The sequence below is a fragment of the Staurois parvus genome, unplaced genomic scaffold (genome assembly GCF_062004578.1).
Source record: "Staurois parvus isolate SC_StPar_1 unplaced genomic scaffold, SC_StPar_1.0 ptg000147l, whole genome shotgun sequence".
Taxonomy (NCBI): domain Eukaryota; kingdom Metazoa; phylum Chordata; class Amphibia; order Anura; family Ranidae; genus Staurois; species Staurois parvus.
In genome coordinates this window covers 29,097,325-29,118,184 of record NW_028317943.1, presented here as the reverse complement: position 1 = coordinate 29,118,184, position 20,860 = coordinate 29,097,325, and the positions used below count along the sequence as shown (strand labels likewise).

The 20,860-nt window shown below is 42.6% G+C and overlaps 1 protein-coding gene across 1 annotated transcript in view; it reads right to left on the bottom strand.

The window, feature by feature from the left end:
* The window catches only part of LOC149464865 (ras-related protein Rap-1b-like), an 87,164-nt gene extending 66,609 nt beyond the window's left edge, over positions 1-20,555 (bottom strand). The window contains exon 1 of the mRNA XM_089674208.1: positions 20,363-20,555. The gene's annotated coding sequence lies outside the window, so the exon portion shown is untranslated. The remainder of the gene's footprint in view (positions 1-20,362) is intronic.
* Positions 20,556-20,860: the final 305 nt, after the last annotated feature.

The following is a 20,860-nucleotide window of genomic DNA, read 5'->3' as shown; positions in this document are numbered from 1 at the left end:
CGCCCCAAATGCCTACCCCCTTTTTAGCTGCTGGGGCAGTAGTCAAAGGTGTACACATGCAGGAATTAACACCCTTCCCCCCGGTTGCCTGCCAATCACAACCTATTCAAGTAAATGGAGCCATTCTGAAAGCGCCCCACAACTGCATGCTTCTGCAGGGTCCAATGATTAGCAGGTGGTGAGAAAGCAACACAATGCCGCCTGCTTCAACCCCTTGCTTGCTGTAGTGCACTAGGTTGCAGGGAACTTGCAGAGCGGCCTCATTCACTTGAATGTGTTATGCTTGGCCGGTGCTACACCCACCAACCATGACAGAGTGTATAACTCCCACTGCGACATGTGTACACCCCTGGCCACTGCAGCTAAAAGGGGCGTGGTTGGGCGGGGTGGTAAAAACATCTTAACTATGGGGTTTTAGCACCTCCCAAACTGCAAATGTACTGTTCTGAGCCTCCCTATAAGGCTGCTTTCTTACTGATGTGCTGTGGTTTACCTGCATTGTAGGTGGAGTGCAGTTGGTATCACTCCACATGGGACCGGAGTCAACACTACAGGAGACATCAGCTTATGCGACTCTTGTGCTCTACTACAGCTCCAATTTTACAAGTAGTCCCTCTGCATTGCACTCTGATGTTCTGGGATGGTAAGCTCGGACCGCAATCTACCAGTCACCTGGCCGCGATCTACTGGTTGCTGACCCCTCAAAGAGAGCTACCTACCCTACTGGGCCTTTGGCATGAAAGTCGACAACATGTCAAATGAGAGATACTTGTAAACATAGTTCAATGCAAATTAAATTCATGACTCACCAAAAGCTAGAATGTTACTGTAAGAAAGTGGAAAAGGTAGGGCAAGATATTACATTCTCTGCAAAAAGCAGAAATCCCCAGCTGTCAGTTAATTCCTATATATGCTTTCACAGGAAAGCTTTGTCCAAGAACCCAGAAAGCACTTACTCCTAGGCATACGAGTATAAATCAATAAAGTGGAACTCCAGACAAATATTTATTACAGGTACTTCTATAGCGGCGTCAATTTGCGCAGCACTATATATATATATATATATATATATATATATATATATATATACACATATACATATATACACACACACACACACACACACACGTCCCTAACCCTCAAGGGGCGTACAATCTACGGTCCTTAACTCACATTCATACATACTAGGGCCAATTTAGACGGGCCAATTAGCCTACCAACATGTCTTTGGAGTGTGGGAAGAAACCGGAGTACCCGGAGGAAACCCACGCAGGCACAGGGAGAACATGCAAACTCCAGGCAGGTGGTGCCATGGTTGGGATTTGAACCAACGGACCTAGTACTGCTAGGCAGAAGTGCTAACCATTTAGCCACTGGGTACAGAAATACTATTTAATAAAGTTATATAATCATTCAAAAACCATTAAAGAAGAGACACACATAATATATATATATACATATACATACACATATACATACATACATATACACACAAATATATACATACACCCACATACGGATAATAAAATTAAGCGTATAGAGAATCGATTTGGATTCTCGAAAAAGGGAAAACAATTAAGGCAGAATAAAAATTATATATATTTATTTTATAATGGATACTAGGTGGTAATAGACTTTCTTGCCTACATCTTGACTCAATGCGGATATGAATGGACATGCATCTGTTTTCATTCGCCCGCCCATAGGCATGCATTGTGGTTCAGTCTGGATCTGAAAAACTGACAGACGGATACAGACTGAACGCCCGTGAGAAAGGTCTGTTGCACTTTATGTGATTTTGATTAAATAATATGTTTTGCAATACAAAAAAAGCAAAAAGCTTTGCAAGTTTGCTGAGATTCTTTAACCAAGAGGAAGAAAATCCCATGAACGTGATGCATATGCTGCTTCAGATTTTACTGGGTTAAGACGACTGACCCTGCCATATATGGTCATGCAAAGCCAAATCCTGAATTCCTCATCTTTAAAGGCCCTCACTGTTCACCCCATGCTCACACACATTTACTTAATGTCATGCTCATTTCCCAGAAATTCTAAGCATTCTCCCCTTTAAAATTTCTAAGAAATAAAAGCATATACATAAGACTAAGAATTCAAGAAAACGTATTTAGAAAAAGAGACTAGCAATTTAAGCATCCAATGCTTAAATACCTTATACTTCCTTCAGAAAAATAAATGTTTCTTAAAATATATATCATCCTCATATAACTCACACAGAGCACTTGCGAATATTTCAATTATCAATGCAGTAACAGTGATATGACATTCCTGTTTTACACAACATGGCTGTTTTTACAATATTATATTGAAAAAATAGACCATTTAGGGGTAACACTGTATATGTGACCTTCTTCAGTTCTTCACAAAACTTAAAAAAAAACAAAACAAACACACAAGATGACAATCCTATTCCAGGACAACACATCAAAGTTTATAGCTGACAAGTGCACATATTAATTATCAGTGGATAATTCCATTTGCAATACAAAAATAAAAGTGATCTGACAACTACCATCAAAAAGACATAACTCAGCAGGAAAAATGGTTCTAAGGATTGAGAATATCATCACATTGGATATATTGCTGTGGATTTTGCCTCATTTCCAGCATAGGGAAAATGCAAGTAGAATAGAAAATCTATTGATACCCATGCACTATGCTGCCATGCATAAAAAGTCCTGCATGCTGGAATCTGCTGCTTAACCTCCCTAGCGGTCTGATTATGTCCATATTTCTGTGCTCAAAGCGGTACATTTTTTTGCATGGAAATATGTAGGCCTGTAATTTTTAGGAATAACTCACTGAGATCTGTCTGAACAAGAGTCTAGTAAACATCCTGGGTATGATAAAATTTGAAACACAAAATCATAAATTATAATTTAATAATCATAAAAAATAATAATATAATAATAAATTTAATTCAATAAAATCAAACCAAAAACACTGAAATTTTAAATATAGCGCCAAGTTCGCACATCACTGAGCAAAGTCGCAGAATCGTTTTCAGTGTCTGATGACGAATTCCCCCACGAATCATTATCACTCAATTCTGCAAGTGGTTCTGATTTACTATCGCTGTTCTCTAGCTGGTCTAAAACCTATTTTGACCTAAAGGGACGCTTTTTGGACGCCATGGACTTTCTCAGTTTCAAGGCAGGAAGAACAGTAAAAATGCAGGCAGGGCGCAGGACAAAGCACTAGAGACAAAATGTATGTGAAATGGTTTGATACAGTAATGTTTTATTATGTGATTTTAATGTATTTAGTGAATGTCAGTTTTTGTCAATTTTCAAATTTCCCGCCGTTCCATCCCCCGTACGTCCAGACGCTCGCAAGGGACGGAACCCAGAAGACAGATGCCGGCATCGGCCGGAGGACATTACAGGGGACACTGCAGGAGGGACATCGCGGGAGCGCAGGACAAGGTAAGAGAAGAACAGATCCCGAAGCAGCGCTGCAAGGTATTCCCGCGTGTAGCTCAGGGTTACCACTTGTGGTACTGAAACTTTACCCCGAGCTACACCCGGGAATACCGCCAGGGAGGTTAAGGTACCTTGATCAATACTAAAAGTAATATAGAGGAGTGCAGAAAGAAAATCCAGACTTAGGGTGGTCAAACAATGCAACAGGAAAAAAGTTTCTGGTGGGTCACAGAGCATACAAATGTTGCTGGTTTTCAGTTAAACATCTGCCACATGTGACCACTCTAGAGCTGCCCACAAATATGACATGGCAGTCTGTCAGTTTTACCATGTGCATGGATAACTGCAGACACTACCAGCTCTCAGTTTACATCGGCAATATTGACAGAAGAGGTTAGAAAAATCTTTTTGATCAATAATCAGCCTTGCGGAGGCATTGTTGTGTCTTACTCCATCATCACAAAAATGAACACACTACCAAGCCAAGAGTTTGTGTTCAAATGGCTGATGAGACTGAGGGATATTATATCATGTATCTAACTAGACTTATCAGAGGACTGGTAGAAATGATTAGACCTGATGGAGCAGGACATGCTGAGAGCACTTGAAACCCAGGGATGACTGCTGTAAGGGACAACCCCAGAACATACTATAGTACAACAGAGGCACCTCTCAATAGGCTAAAATAGGGGGGTTCTTGAGTGACAGATTACAGGCCACCCAAAAAGCACACTTGCAACTACTGATTAGCAAGCCAGACCCATTAGCACACTACAGTAGCCTGCATCCATCTGCTTATTACCACCTGTCACAGGATTACTATAAGGTCTAGGTGCAGCATAACACTAAATTTCGTATTGTTTAACAGTACTAATAAAATGGCAGAATATGCAAAGAAGAAAGGCAAACATACTGCCCTCACAAGTCAATAACAATAGCTACCAGTGTGTCCCTTCCATACCTATAGATCAGTGTTGGAGAATGGTAAACCCCTGAGGAGATATATAGATAGCCACTGCTTACCTTTCCTTGTGAAAATGCTAGTTGCCTGAGTGTTAGTCCCCATGTACACTGAGCAATTCAAAACCGCCAGTAGCGTTAGCTGTATAAAATCACGTTAAAAATGCACGTTTTTTCCAAATTTTGTTTAGCGTTTTTGCATTAGCCGCATTTGAGGTTTTTTCTACACAAAAAAAACCCATCAACATTTTGGCTCGAAAAACCACCCCAAAAACGCCAGTTTGCCCAATTACCAGCGTTAGAGTGTTTTTCCAGCTAAAAAAAAACTCCTCTAGAAACCCACTAGTTTTGGGGGGTTTTTTCCAGCCAAAAAACACTGATTAAAGCCTATGTGTACATGGACACATAGGATAACATGCTGGGGAGTGTACTGGCTATAGAAAAAAAACACCAAAAGCCAAAACCAGCAGCTGGACATTTGCTGATTTACTGGCTTCAGTACCTTCTGAAAAACCAACATGGAGGAAGTATGTCAAGCTCTGACTTCATTCTGGCTTCACATGCTGTAGACTTTTTCCAGGTCAGAAAATCACAAAATATGAAAGTCAGATGCAGCCAGGCAATTAGTATTTTCACAAGGAGTTCAGGAATGGCAACCTCAGTACAGGCTTCTTTTAGAAGATACCGGGGACAAGGTCATCCAGGGTGAGACTGCCAAATGGGAGCCCCCTCCCCTGCAACTAATGCATGATGCAGAATGGCTGTATAGCCCTTTGCCTGTTCTCTGCCCCCTTGTTCTGGCTGTCCTTGGCTGGAATGGAGTGTGCACTGCTCATTCATGGCCAAACGCTTGCTAACAGCTGGGAGGTACAGTGGGGAAAAAAATTATTTGATCCCCTGCACATTTTGTAAGTCTGCCCCCTTACAAAGAAATTTGGGTCTATAATTTTTATTATAGGTGTATTTTAAATGATAGAGAGACAGAATATCAACCAAAAATCCAGAAAAAAAACACGATACAAAATGTTATAAATTGAGTTGCAGCTCAGTGAGTAAAATAAGTATTTGATCCCCAAGAAAAACATGGCTTCGTACTTGGTGGAGAAACCCTTGTTGGCAATCACAGAAGTAAGAAATTTCATGTACTTGGTTACCAGGTTTGCCTGCATCTCAGGAGAAATTTTGGTCCACTCTTCTTTACAGATCTTTTCTAAATGCTTAAGGTTTCTTGACTGTCGCTTTGCAACTCAAAGTTTCAGCTCCCTTTACAAATTTTCTAAAGGATTAAGGTCTAGGGACTGGTTGGGCCACTCCATGACCTCAACGGGCTTCTTCTTGAGCCACTCGTGTTTTGGGTCATTGTCATGCTGGAAGACCAGTCCACTACCCATCTTCAGATGGGGCTCTACGGGATTTCAATCCATGGCAGCGTATTGTGTTACCAATGGTTTGTTTGGTGACTTTGGTCCCAACTGCCTTGAGATCATTCATAAGCTCCTCCCGTGTAGTTTTGGTCTGATCCCTTACCATTTCTGATGATCATCCTTACCCCATGAAGCGAAATCTTGCATGGAGCTCCAGACCAAGGGAAATTGATGGTTATTTTGTATTTCTTCCATTTGCGAATAATCGCACAAACAGTTGTCTCCTTCTCACCAAGCTTCTGCTGATGGTCTTGTAGCTCATTCCAGCCTTGTACAGGTCTACAATCTTGTCCCTGACATCCTTTGACAGGTCTTTAGTCTTGTCCATGGTGGCGAAGTTTGAATGGAAGAAAGATTCGGTGGACAGGTGTCTTTTTATACACATGAAGAGTTGTCGTTAGGGGCACCTTCCTAAATTGACAGGACTAATCTGTGTACCACATAAGCACATAGCCAGTCTGTGGGAGCCAGAGTTATTGTTGGTTGGTAGGGGATCAAATATTTATTTTACTCACTGAACTGCAATTTACAATATTTGTATTGTGATTTTTGATTGATATACTAGTTCTATCATTTAAAATACACCTATGTTAAAAATTATAGACACTTCATTTCTTTGTAAGTGTGCAAACTTACAAAATCTGCAGCGGATGAAACAATGAAATTTCAGCACTGTAGTTTTGTTTGTAGTGCCAGCTGTGGGCAAAGAGTGTTGGAGCATGGAGTTTTTAGCTTTGGAGCATGGTGTGGCTGCAATAGCTGTCAGAGCAGACAAGAAGCCTCAGCCAGTTAGCTGTCAGTCACTGATCTGGAGTGAGTGGCTGCCCTTCCTGCCCCCCCCCCCCCTTCCCTTGTCCCAGCCTGGCATTCAAGAAATTATAGCAATTACTTCATTCTCTCAATCAACATGGACTATTTATAATCCTTATGCTGCTAGCATTAGTAAATAGATAGGAAACGTTTTTCTTTACTTGCATATGCACATACCTAGTGTCAGGCATTACACATGGCAATGTGAGTGTACCTATGATGGTTTTTATTAATAAATTGTTCCTGGGGATGTCCAGAGCTGTGAAGGTGAGTGTCTCTCTCTTTCACCAGGGGTGTGTATGTTAGTGGAAGGCTCTCTCTTGTGGGGGCTAGTGTCAGGCTCTCTTCGCCGGGCGGGGGGGTTTGGCGTCCGAATTTTTTTGTGTTGCCTAGGGCAGCACAAAACCTAAATACACCACTGGATGTAGCACCACAAAAAAAAAAGGCCCTACACAGAAAACACTCCAATGGATAAGACACCACAATATCCAGAAAATCGGCAATTTTAATAACTCAAACATGGCATTTTCCCAGCAAAATCTCCAGCGATTTCTGGCAGCCAGTACATAGAGAACAAGTGAACAATTGCACAATATCGCTATAAATAAAACTGCATGAGAGTTCATGCAGTAGTAGGAATTTTTGTAAGTACTGTGGAACATAACTTGGTCCTCCCACCCCCATTTCCTGTTCTCAGTGGAGATGTGTATTCTACAAACAGGGACCAAAAGAACTGAGAAGATACAATAATTTCTTACAGCAAGGAGGAAATTATGGGTAACAGACTGAAAATGCCTGCTATCTTGCCCTATGAACATCAAGCTTTGACTGAATACAATAGTTTTATGCATTACACACATGTCCAAGTAAAAAGGGTTCAAAAGTGATGGAAAATCTCCCCAATGGGATAACCAACAGCAAATCTGACAGAAGATATAATTATTTTGACAGGTATTTTATTATATCCCTTCCATCCTCCATTCAAACGTATCAAGCCATAACTTTTTTTTTTGATAGAGTAGCAAATGGTTAAACCCTTGTCAGGTATTTTTGCCATCTGTGTCTCATTTGAGAGACTTCACTTCACATTCTGCCTTGCAGATAAAACACTGAAGTGTCATTAATCCCACATGCATATGCTTTAAACAATATGCAGTATGAAGTATAATTAAAACCAAGGGTATTATATTTGTGATCTATAAGATATGTAAATACCTTTTATGTTTATAGCTAGTCATGTGATCATTTTTTATTCATTCAGTAAGTCTAAGTGCTGTAGATAGGTGGAGCTCTAGCAGTCATAGTATAGATTAACAAAAACCCTAATTTAAATGCAAACAGCATTATGTAAATTGAAACACATGAAAAAAATGCTTCATTGTATGTATAGACATGGACATTTACTATAGAATTAAAAAAAAATAAACTTTGTAGTGTCTCAGCTGCCCCGGATGACACTTTGACATCATGTGGGGTGGTGCCAGGAACACTGACAGCGTAGCATTGACTTACTACATAGTTTAACACTGATGAATATGTGAATGTGTGGGCGGAGCTCCGTAGATCATATGATCCTTTTAAAACTGCTCAAAATGTAAATTTTATGTGAAGCGAACTCATGAAAGCAATACTTACTTTTATGTGTCATTTCAAAATATATCATTTACATTTGGAGCAGTTTTTCCTTTCAATAGGTTTTTATTGGGTTTTTTGGTATTTGTAAGTACAAATTCAAAACATAACTATAACAATAAGTAACATCATAGATACCTTGTCCAAAGGACAGAAAAAAAAAAAAACAAAACCCATACATTTGTGTCGGTGGATTAGTTAGGGAACAAAGGCTACCTATCCATGGCTCATTGATAAGAGGATTATATTGGTAGATCTCCTAGATTGTAAGCTCCAAGGAGCAGGGCCCTCCTATCCCTCTTGTATTGTTGCTGTATTGTCTCCTGTTATATTGTAAAGCGCTGAGCAAACTGTTGGTGCTATATAAATCCTGTATAATAATAATAATATATAGATATATACCTCTTAGATTGTAAGCTCCAAGGAGCAGGGCCCTCCTATCCCTCTTGTATTGAACTGTATTGTTGTTGTATTGTCTCCTGTTATATTGTAAAGTGCTGAGCAAACTGTTGGCGCTATATAAATCCTGTATAATAATAATATATAGATATATACCTCTTAGATTGTAAGCTCCAAGGAGCAGGGCCCTCCTATCCCTCTTGTATTGAACTGTATTGTTGCTGTATTGTCTCCCTTTATATTGTAAAGCGCTGAGCAAACTGTTGGCGCTATATAAATCCTGTATAATAATAATAATAATAATATACTAGTAAGCTTTCAAGACAAGAGATGTATAGAACACCTCATGGTTCATGAGGCATCCCTGTGGAAGAGCCGGAAAATAGAAATTCAGAAAAAGGAGAAAGGAATAGTGGAGACAGATCGTGGAATGAACGTCTAAAGCACTCAAGTTCGATTTATAAAGCTTAATAAGGCTATAGTGAGGTGAAGTAGTTTACGGATACCTCGGGGTGGGCGTGCCGGAATCATGGAGTCCAAGTTTTAAGGAATCTCTCATGGGTGTCAGAGAATGCTAGACAGTTTTTCATTTATTAGGAAGAAATGAAGGCGGCAGTGGATTTCTGTAAAGGCTACAAACTGCTGTTTCCAGGCTTTCGCTATGGTTTGTTTGGCGACCAATTGTACATGGGTGGCTAGTTTAAATTGGTATTTTGACAAGCCCGGGGGTTTTAATTGCAGGAGAGTATATCAAGGGTCTATTTGGAGCAGTTAAAGGGTCACGTGAACTACGGAGCTCTGCCAAAATATCAGTAATAAACTGCATAGCGAGTCAATGCTCTGCTGTCTATCAATGATGAATATGTGGGCAGAGCTCTGGAGATCATGCGATCCATTAACCACCTCCCGCCCACCATATAGTAACATGACGGATGCAAGGTTGTTCTCTCGTTCTGGGAGGACGTCATATGACGTCCTCCCATTCTCACCATGCATGTGCGGCTCAGGGAGCACGCAGCGCGGCGACCGGCGGTGCGCTGTGTCCCTTGAACACAGCGGATCACCGATAACGGAAAGAGCTGAAGATATCGGCTTGGTCATGAGAACAGCTATGTACAATCACAGCTGATCACATGTAAACAGGGAAATGTCGGTTATCGGCATTTCTCTCCTCACGAGCTGTCACGCTGACAACTCGAGAGGAGAGGAGAGCCGGTAAATCGGCTTTCCACAGAGGGGACATGTACACTGATCATCAGAGCACTGATGATCAGTGTGCCCTGATGCTCAGTGTAGCCCCAACAGCGCCACCTGTCAGTGTCCATCAGTGCCAGCTGTCAGTGCTCATCAGTGCCTCGTGCCAGTGCCCATTAGTGCCACATCAATGCCACATATCAGTGCCTACCAGTGCACGTCAGTGCCGCCAGTCAGTGCATATCAGTGAAGGAGAAAAAGCACTTATTTACAAAATTTTATAACAAAAACTAAGAAAAACCTTTTTTTTCGAAATTCAGTGGTTTTTGGTTTGTTTAAGAAAAAATAAAAAACCCAGAGGTGAATAAATACCACCAAAATAAAGCTCTATATGTCACAAAAAAATTATAAAAAAATTCATATGGGTACAGTGTTGCATGACCGCGCAATTTTCATTCAAAGTGTGACAGCGCTGAAAGCTGGAAATTGGCCTGGGCAGGAAGTGCCCTGTAGGCTAGCGGTTAAAACGGCTCCAAATGTAAATATTTGAAACAAAACAAGCGGAGTTTTCTTCACAACGTTTACATTTGAATCTTTTTTGAATGGATCACATGATCAACGCAGCTCTTATTCACACATCCAGCAAAGACAAACAGCAGGGAAATGAGTCTACTGTCAATTACAATCCTGGATCTGACCCACATGATGCTTGTTAACACAGAAATAAGAAATTCAGGAGCATGCACAGACTGCGCAACAACATAGAGCAGTGAAGATCGCGGACAATAACGTTTCACTTGTAATGAACTGGCAGGATCACCAGGTAATTGCAGTCACAACAGGACTTTTTATACAAAATGAACAACATACAATCAGATGTAATATTCTTACATCTTAAGCTAGTATTTGAAGTTTGGGTTTAATGTCACTTTGAAAGGAAATCTCTCCAAAGTAAGGTAAATGATCTCTTCCTCATTGGACAATTTACATTCAATACTCGTTCTGCTGACAACTACAGATTTTGGACCTTACGTCACTATTAGTTCCAGTGACATGTTTACCAAGGCATACAGAGAGTCAAACTCTCTAGCACCCCTAAAGAAAGCAATAAAAAAACGCCCACGCAAACCTCGGGTCTCCCTCTCCTCACTGGCTGAGACTGCTGCCATTGGCTCCCACTACAGTCAATCACAGCCAGTGAGCCAATGAGGAGAGAGGGGGCAGGGCAAGGCTGCTGCTGTGTGTGAATGGTCACAGAAAGCAGCGATTTGGGAGCGAGCCAGCTTGAGTGCCCCATAGCAAGCTGCTTGCTGTGGGGGGCACTTGGCAGGAGGGAGGGGACAGGAGCGCCGGCAGTAGACAAGAAGAGGAGGTAGGGGCTCCTCTGTTCAAAGCCATAACACACAGTAGGTAAGTATGACATGTTTATTATTTAAAAAAAAAATTGCCTTTACAATTGCTTTAAAATTCAGTGCACGCAGTAACAGCGCCTCTTTATAATATAAAAACATTGCCCCCTTAAGGATCTGCATCACTAACATTTACACTCCACACAAATTGAAAAGGCTCATGTCAGCATTATTATTTCACATTTTTATTTATTGTCTCAAGATCTCTCATATGAACTAAAAACTGGACAGCCATGCTCAATGAAAATGGCTAACAGGAGCACTATAGAGAGACTTTTGAGTCTTGTTTACAATCAGACAGATCTTGTTAGGTGGATTTGCACATAAGAGGATTGGTAAGGTACAATCACTGCCTGCACTAAGCACGTAGCAGTAGCCTGCAAACATGGTTGCTTTCAGGTGCATACATAATTTCATACTGTACATAAAAAAACCATTAACTATAAAGAAACTGTATTACACCTAGCTTTTTGCTCATATGACTATAGTTCCTCTTGAGCTCACCCCACCCTGGCCCTACCATAACAGCGAGCTGAACTTCCTGGTTCTCTTTTGGATTGCATTCCCTCTACAGGAACATGTTTTGGCTGAAATATGACAACTGACATTGCTGACTTGATTTTAAGTCCAGTTACTGATTCTTATTTTTGCCCATTTGCTGTATTTCTTGCCCTCATCACACAGCATCATTTAAGAAAAAAAAATTCTTCATACACACTGATTTCTATGGCTTTGGTTATGTGACAAGAGTCTTTCTCCGGCAGTAGGGGTTACTAACTGCTGTAGAGAGCAGCAGTACATAGTGGCTTACTGCTGGTCTTTGCAACATGTTTTGTAAGTCCAGGACAGCCTAATGAAACACCTTTGAGGCAGGTCTTTGACGCCCTGCACATCCAGGACATGAGTTCATTGAACAAGGAAGATGATCGGCACTGCATCACAGAGCAGTGAATCTGAGGTAGACAGTGTCTGAGACACAGCAAGAAATGCAGCAAGAGCTTTTTTTAAATTATTATTTTAGCAATGTTTGGGCACTGAAGTTTTTTTAAATGTTGTTTTGTATCTGTGTATAAGCTTCCAGGCTGTCATCCTTTTCTTGCTTCACTACTCAAAAACCTGTCATGAGACTTTCTACATCACTGCCTGGAAATAAGTGTGCATATCAGAAAAGTCAGGAGTTTTCATACTTGTTCCTGGTCAGTGATTCAAAGTATTGAAGCAACAAAAGCTGGCAATTTAGAAAGACTGTCACAAAAAAAAAAAAACTTGTTGCAGTCACCTAGATGTGCCTGTACATACCTCCTGCAGCTTCTGAAACCTTTCTGCTATGACTAAATGAGGGGCTATTCCAGTTAAAGCTCTGACACTGATGACATTTAGCTCCAATACATAAGACTCATATTTAGGTGCAGGTGGATGGCACAGACGCACCCGTCCAGTCCTGCTACCAGCAGTATGTCAAACACTATGACAGGCCTACAGCTGCTGCAACTGGACAGTGCACAGAGGAGTACTTATGTATGAAACTTGGAAGAAATACCCAGAACGCAACATGCCCCTATGCTGTACCTTTGTTCACGACAGCACCACTGTATTCACAATTACAGCAACATGCAATCTTCCATGCCAATAGCAGGCCGTACACTGCACCTGGGCTTTCTGGGCAGGGAAATACACAGGCAATAATGCTGAACAGGTTCATGTCAGCCCATGTGCAAGAGCCCTTAGGAATATATATTAATAAGTACACTGTCAACTTCAAAGTGAGAACAGTATCATAGATGATGTGAAAAAAATGTCAATGCTAGCAGAGTGACAGTTTAAATCCTCTTTAAAGGCAGTGAGGAGGCTGCAGCTGCTTTACAACATAGTATTAGGAATTTTAAAATGCTGCTGTTACCATGAAAGCAAAGCCAAAAAAATAGTGTTACAGGGAAGGAGAGGGTGTATCTTAACATGGAAATAGGGTACCCAGTAATTATTTGATGTTTAACACACAACAAATAGAATATTTTATTGATGGGCATGGCAAAAGCAGTGAAAGCAACAGTAAAGTTTAAGAAGAAGAAAAAAAGGGGGGGGGGGTAACACTTATCTACCTGCAACAATAATGCATAGAAACATTGTCTTTGTTCTCTTCTACCGGTTCCCACTGGCGCTGAAGTCTCTTCCCCTCCTTTGGGTGCCTCTTGTATCAAGCAGGGTGCTAGGAAAGCATCTGCACACTCCTGCTGGGTTCCACACCGAGTCATATACATCCACAGATGCACACACTACCAGAAAGGCATGCCCCTCCTTCCTCCTCACAGGAAATTGATGGCAACAGGAGCCTATGGCTTCGTTGCCTCAATTACTCCTGTGAAACAAGACAGTGAGGGGACCAAAAATGGAACTGGTGGAGGTGGCAGGTATCCAGGTAAATGTTTGGGGACAGAGAGGGTATGACAGGTAGTGGTGTGGTTTTTTTTTTTTACCTTAATGCTAAGATTGCATTAAGGAAGAAAACATTTAGACTTTCATACCACTTTAAAAATATTTTGCTGCGTCTCTGCCAGAGTTTTGTAACATAATGAAATACAAAGATCCTGAGCAATACTAAATTACAGCAACACACTGAAATCTTCTCCAATATAAGATATATTATATCTCAACAGCTGTTAAGCAGGGAGGTCTACATCAAATTACAACTCTCCCTGTAGTGACAAATCTGCTAGATGTCTATTCAACGATGAACCGAAAAATGTTTGATCGTCTTCTGTTGAAAAGACGATATTGGAAAACTTTCCTCACTCTGTGGCTGCAGTGTATTCTGACAGAGGCTAGTGTCGCTATCAGAATACAATTTTTGTTTCCCAGTGGGAGGAATCCACCATACACCTTGTTTGTGTGTATGGGAGACTCTGTTAACATGATTGTAAAGCCAAGACATTTACCTTAAAGCAGTAGTAAACTTGATGCAAGGCAATGTCATAGTGTGCTAGTATGCATCGCAAACTAGCACATTAGGAAAAAACCTACCTTAAAACGAAGCCCTCCAGTGGCGCGCTGTCACCGCTGAAAGAGCTTCCACTTTACCTAGTCGTCCTTCCAGGTTCGCGGGCTCTGGCAGTTGAATGGCTGAGTCGCGATGCCGTCACTCTCGCACATGTGCAAGAGAGTCATTGTTTAACAGACACAGCTCTGAAGGAATGGTACAAGTTTGCCGGTCCTTCAGAGGGCATGCGCCGGTGCTACTACACAAGTAAATCTCTCCTAAACAGTGCACGTTTAGGAGATATTTTGAGTACCTACAAGTAAGCGTTATTATAGGCTCACCTGTAGGTACAAGTACACAAACAAGTTTAACTATCACTTTAATGCATTCCCTGCATTAGGGTAAAAAAAATGTCCCAGCATTTGTATAGCCCCCTTAACCCTCTATACCAGTGGCCGCCAAACTGCAGCCCTTTGCCTCCCTTTATCTGGCCCTTGAGGCATTATTCCCGCCACTGACACCAAAGGAGCACTATTCCACTCACTGGCACCAACAATGGGGCACAATCCCTCCCACTGGCACCAACAACTATGGCACAATCCCTCCCACTGGCACCAACAATGGGGCACTGTTATTCCCACTGGCACCACCAATGGGGCACTGTTATTCCCACTGGCACCACCAATGGGGCACTGTTATTCCCACTGGCAACAATGGGGCACTGTTCCTCCCACTGGCAACAATGGGGCACTGTTCCTCCCACTGGCAACAATGGGGCACTGTTCCTCCCACTGGCAACAATGGGGCACTGTTCCTCCCACTGGCAACAATGGGGCACTGTTCCTCCCAATGGCAACAATGGGGCACTGTTCCTCCCAATGGCAACAATGGGGCACTGTTCCTCCCAATGGCAACAAAGGGGCACTATTCCTCCCACTGGCACAAAAAATTTCTGCCTCTAATACCAAAGATCGGCATTGTTTACTCCCACCAGGCACATGCAGAAAAGGAGGAGCCAAGAGCGTTGGCGAGGGCTCCTAGAAGAGGAAGTTTGGGTCCGCTCTGTGCAATATTATGATAGAAAAGTATACCATGTTTTTGTTTTTCTAAAATAATAAAAAGAATTAGAGTACTACTTTAACACTTGTCTAAAGGTCCACCAGAAGATGCATAGAATGTGGTTAGCGTTACCCTGAACACTGAAACTGACACTCAAACTGCTTTAGTTCATTACCTTAATACTTTTTAGAGCTTGTTCAAAGCACAGTGCTGGGGTTACATGGGAAAACCTGGCCAACTGGTGTGTGTGGCAGAGCACTGTAACACATGGCAACATACTACCATCCATGGTGGTGTGCCGCATTACAAAAAATACTATATGCACCTTCAAATGAAGGGTTTGCCTTAAAGCGGAAGCAAACCACAGAGAAAAAAAAATCCTCTCCCTGCAAGCTAAGAGCTTAATGTGCTATTGTCCTGTCCATTGAAAGCGCAATGTGCATGCGTCGGTGATATCACCAGCTGTTCTAGAGTAAATATCTCCTAAACCGTGCATGGTTCAGGAGATATTTACAGTACCTACAGGTAAACCTTTATTAAAGGCTTACCTGTAGATAAAATATACAAAAAGGAGCTTACTTCCACTTTAATGCAACAGTCTGCCAGTGCTGTGCAACAGCATGAACAGACCCTAAATGTTCAGAGGGCATTTGGCAGGGGTCAGAAACACCTGTCAAGCAACTATTTTAGCATCTGTCTGAACATAGCCTTAAAGTAAAATACCAGCCTAAACCTAACAAGTCTTAAAAATGTCCCTTTCCCCCTCCTAACACCTATGCTGACTAACTTGTGTAAACAAGATGTATATACTTACCCATTTTCAGCTCACTCTGGTCACATGATCCCACATATCAGCCAGTGGCAACTGCAGAGAGGGGAGAGCGCTTAATAGCTGTAAATGACTGGGAGCGGTGACGTTACCTATAGGCTCCCATGTCCCAGAAAATTTTTGACACTCTCTCCTCTCCCATTCAATCACCAATGGCTGACACTGGGGAGCCAGAACATGTGACAGGACTGCAACAGGCTGAAAATAGGTATGGCTACACATCTTTATTACACAGATTAGTTAGCATGTGCATTAGGAAGGGGGAGGGGACATTTTTAAGGACTAGTCAGGTTTAGGATGTAATTCTGCTTTAAAGAACACAGAACCTACAACAATCATTTAGAAGCAAGTGTGTATATTTTAACCTGCACTAGAAAACTGTAGGAAAAGTGGAACTCTTCTTTATACCAGTCAGGTTTTAAAGCCTCCATTTTCTAAGAAGATGAAACATGGTGACTGCCCTGTCAAACAGATCACTCATTTCTTCAAAGCTACACTTTTGCTGAGGGTATTTCAAATTAAAAAGACCTCATCACCAAAATTAGGCAGAGTCATAGAAACAAAGGGTGATGGTCAGCAGTTCAATGGCTTTAATGGCCATTTGCGGAAAGACAAGGTTTCCACATCAATGCATTACTTTGCATGCTTTTTAGTTATTAACCTGACTTTCCTTGTTATCATATTGGATTCAAATCAGTGACTCAAAGAACTGATCAGCATAACACCCAATCATGTACCATTTTCACAAGGCAGTCAGCAATGGCAGCCCTTACACTGCACTTATGACAGGTTTACTTTACTAATCAGACAACACAGATAAATACATTTCCTTATAAAACAATCACAAATGAAAGATTCATCTTTTTAAAACCAATGTTGTTACCTACCAATGTCTATCCCTCCCTCTATTTTCACAAATTAGTGATTTCTTACAAACTCAATTTTTTAAGCCAAAATGTAAACAGTCTGGGCACAAAAACTGCACAAACATGTATTGATGACTACTAAAGTAAAAAAAAAGCTTACATTTCTCAACCATTTGAGCTCTTAATAAAAACCAGAACAGAATATATTTGCAGTGCAGTCTCTTCCTTCCCTTTGCAGGCCACAGAGGGGAGGAGGGATTTTGCACAGAAACCTCTTCCTGTGCAGAGTGTAGGTGAAGCTCATTTCACTAAAACATTTAGGCAATTGTTACCATCACTAAAGAGACTGCTTGTCTGTTCCTATGGAATCACTCCCTCTGTAGTTAGACAGTGAGATGTAACTGTCATTGACCTGAATGTTGCTGAATCTTGATTGTATCACTAGGGATGAGAGCAACATCTCAGTGCCTCAGCTACAGAGGGAGTCATTCCACAGGAATAAACAGGCAGCCCCTTTAGTGATCCTGCCACTGGCAATTCTCACACATCGCCAGCAGCAGGATCACTAGCAGAAGAATCACCTGTCTGACATCAGCCTATAGCTGGCCATACAGAAGCTAAATAATTAAAAAAAAGGGATTCCTCTATCCACACTACACAGTGCAGATTGAGGATTCTCCTGCTGTGGCTGTTGTGGTTTGACAGCTGGAAATTTACCGGGGCGGTGGCTGCATCTGATTGGATGCAGCCACTGTCTGGCTGGCAATTTTACACCCAGCTCTTAATTTTTTCTGCCCGGAGACAGCCAACAGAGCCACCCACCAAGCACATTTTGGCTATTTCATCAGAAACTGGACATTTGTACAGTGTATGACCAGCTTTAAGTGATATCAAACCTTTACTTTTTAAATAAACTGTCCTTGTCTCCTGGGGTTCCCCACCAGTGCTCCTGGCTCCTCCCCCCTCCGAGCACTCTTCCCCTCCCCCAGCAAGCCTTGCTAAGAGGGGTACTCATGCAGGTTCACTCAAGCCCTGCTGCATACGTCCACTTAGACAACAGGCTTTGCTCCGCCCCCTGCTCCTTCGTCATAGGATTTAACAGCAGCAGGAGCCAATGGCTCTTACTGCTATCAACCTGTCCTGTGAGGATAGAGAGAGCAGAGAGATGCTGCTTGTGCGCAAAGACCTAGATTGAGATCAGGCTCAGGCAAGTAGAAGGGGGTGATCCTGGACAAAATGATTTTTTTTATTTAAACTTACTGCAGAGAATGTACTAAGGCAGTGTTCTCCAAACTGGCCATGTGTTTGGCTTTATCTGACACCAATGATAGAGAACCATTCCTCCTGCTAACACCATCAATGGAGCACTAGTCTTCCCATTAAAGGATAAGTTCATCTTTGGGAACATGTTACATGTTCCACCCATGGAACATGTAACATGTTCGTAACGCTGCAGCCTAATGCCCCCCCCTCCCCACTCCCTGTGACAGCAGTACCGGAAGAAATTCCCTGTACTAGCTGTCAAGCTTTTTAAATCAACGCGGCTGTGTGGGGCTCTGCCCACGTCATTCATTCACAGAGTTCCTTGAATGAATGAACTACAAGTCCAGACAGCCTCAGCAGCTGTCTGCTTGTAGTTCTCGAACTACTGTGGTACACTGTGGTGGTTCATTGATTCTTCACATCAGTTTATCTGCTTGCCCGTACATCCCGTATGGGCAAGCAGATATACAGACAGGTCTGCAGGAGACCTGCATGACATCAACGATCTGCTGATCGCTGGTGCAATGCTTTCCAGGCTCATACAACAAAAAATATATTAAAAGCACTTTTTTTTTTTACCTGCAAAACAATGTGCATTTATTATTTTTGTCAAAAGGTGAACTCATGGGCAGTGGTGCTGGAGCATTTTCTATTCCCCACTAGCCACAGTCCAGCCCCCCCAAAAGCCTGAAGGACAGCAAACTGTCCCATTGCTTGAAATGTTTGGAGACCCCTGCATTAACGTAAAAGCATTAAGACTTTAGAATCACTTTTAGGCTGTACTGTAAAAACAGCTAAATCTTTGAACATGTTTAACAAAAAATGCAAAGAACAATTATGTGTACTTGTACAATAAAACTGGTATACTTTATAAAACCAAGGAAGGAATCTCTTGAAATGGGGAAGTCTTATCCACACTTCTTTTTGCTACACTGAACAGATCTAAACTATCGAAGGGGTTACTGTATAATATGATGTGACAATGTTCTACATCAGGGTTTCGCAACTAGGGTTCCTCCAGAGGTTGCTAAGGGTTCATTGCGCAAGTTCTGCCCTCAGATAAGTTCCCACTGACACCACTGACCTTTTCAGCTATCTGTAAGGGGATAATTCTTCCCAATGACTGCAAGTGTAATGAGCATTCTTCCCACTGACCATCACATTAATGTATCATGTGATATAGCAATCTTTAGCAGGGGTTCCCTGAGATTCAAAAGTTATTTCAAGACTTTCTCAGTGTTCAGAAAGGCTGGTCTACACCTAATATGTCTTCTGACAAATAGATCAGAAGACTGTGGCAAAGCTTTATGAATTCAAAGATAAGAAGCCATGTGACTGTCAATTTTCACATCCCTCTGGACTCAACTGACAATAACTGTCACTTTGTTTTAAGTCCAGATGCTTATCTTGGAGCCTGAGCTTTGTGGTTTTAGTCAAAGTTTCATATCGCTCCCTGTGTTCATACCAACCAATGCAGTGATGGAGCTGCAGGCACTGAAGCAGTTAATAAAGCAGTCCAGTGTCAAGCCTGGGTTGCCTAAGCCAATCAGTGCTTAGGGTCACTTAGTGCCTGCATCAGTTCCTGCAGCAGAAGACATCTTCCATTACGGGAACTTTAAAGAGGAAGACTTCAGATGCCATAATTAGCAGCGCTTGTTGTTTCTGGTTTGGCATCCCTGCCCCAAAGTTGCCAGGCTCACATTCATTTCCCCTGGAAAGGTGACATAGTGCACTCGTCGTCCATAGAGATGGAGAAGACATTGTGTCAGGAGTTGAGGAGTCTCCCTGTCACAAAGGCACACTGCAGATGACAGGACAGCAGGCTCCCCTAGGACCTGGCACTGTACACACACTACAAGTATGCACACCATGACTTCCACCACTGCCCAGCCCCTCCATGTCATGTCTGCCCATTGTGTCTCCCTCACCCACAAAGAGTTCCCTGGGAAGCCTGTCAGGAGGACATCTCCCCATTGCCAGCAGGCAGCCTGTGTAGTGCAGTGCCTGGGCCCAGCCCCTCCATTCTCCACAGCCCCTTCTACCCTGTGCCAAGCCCGCCGGCGGCCCTCTCACTGTACAGGCATCCTCCGCTCCACTCACCCTCTCCTTGAATGGGCCCGGGCGCTGCCTGGGATCCCCGCCGCCTCCCGCTTGTCCTCCTCCGCTCGGGACACACAGCGCCACCAGCCCAACCTGGGTGAGGCTCCAGCTCTCTCCCCGTGACGTCACCGCGTCTCGCTTGGCCCGTGCGCGTTCCCGCGGCTCTGCTACGGAGAGGTGACCCGTCCCTTGCTGTGCGCGCCCCCGGTGCGCGCCACATAGGCAGAGAGCAGGGGGGGGGGGGACGTGAGGCGCGCTCAGGAGTGTCGGCAAACTTAACCCTTTCACCTCGAGGGGTGGGGCTGGTTGCAGCTCTCATCTTCCTCCGTCAATGTCCTAGTGTCGTTTTCCTTTCAAGTCTAAAATAACGAGTTATGTGTTTCTGGTTAAAGCACCTCAAACAAAAGCACAACCGTATATCTGAGGCCAAAACTTTTGGGGTTTTGGGTAAAGTAAAACCATTGGCAATTTGTTATCTGTGTCCCATTGGGGAGATTT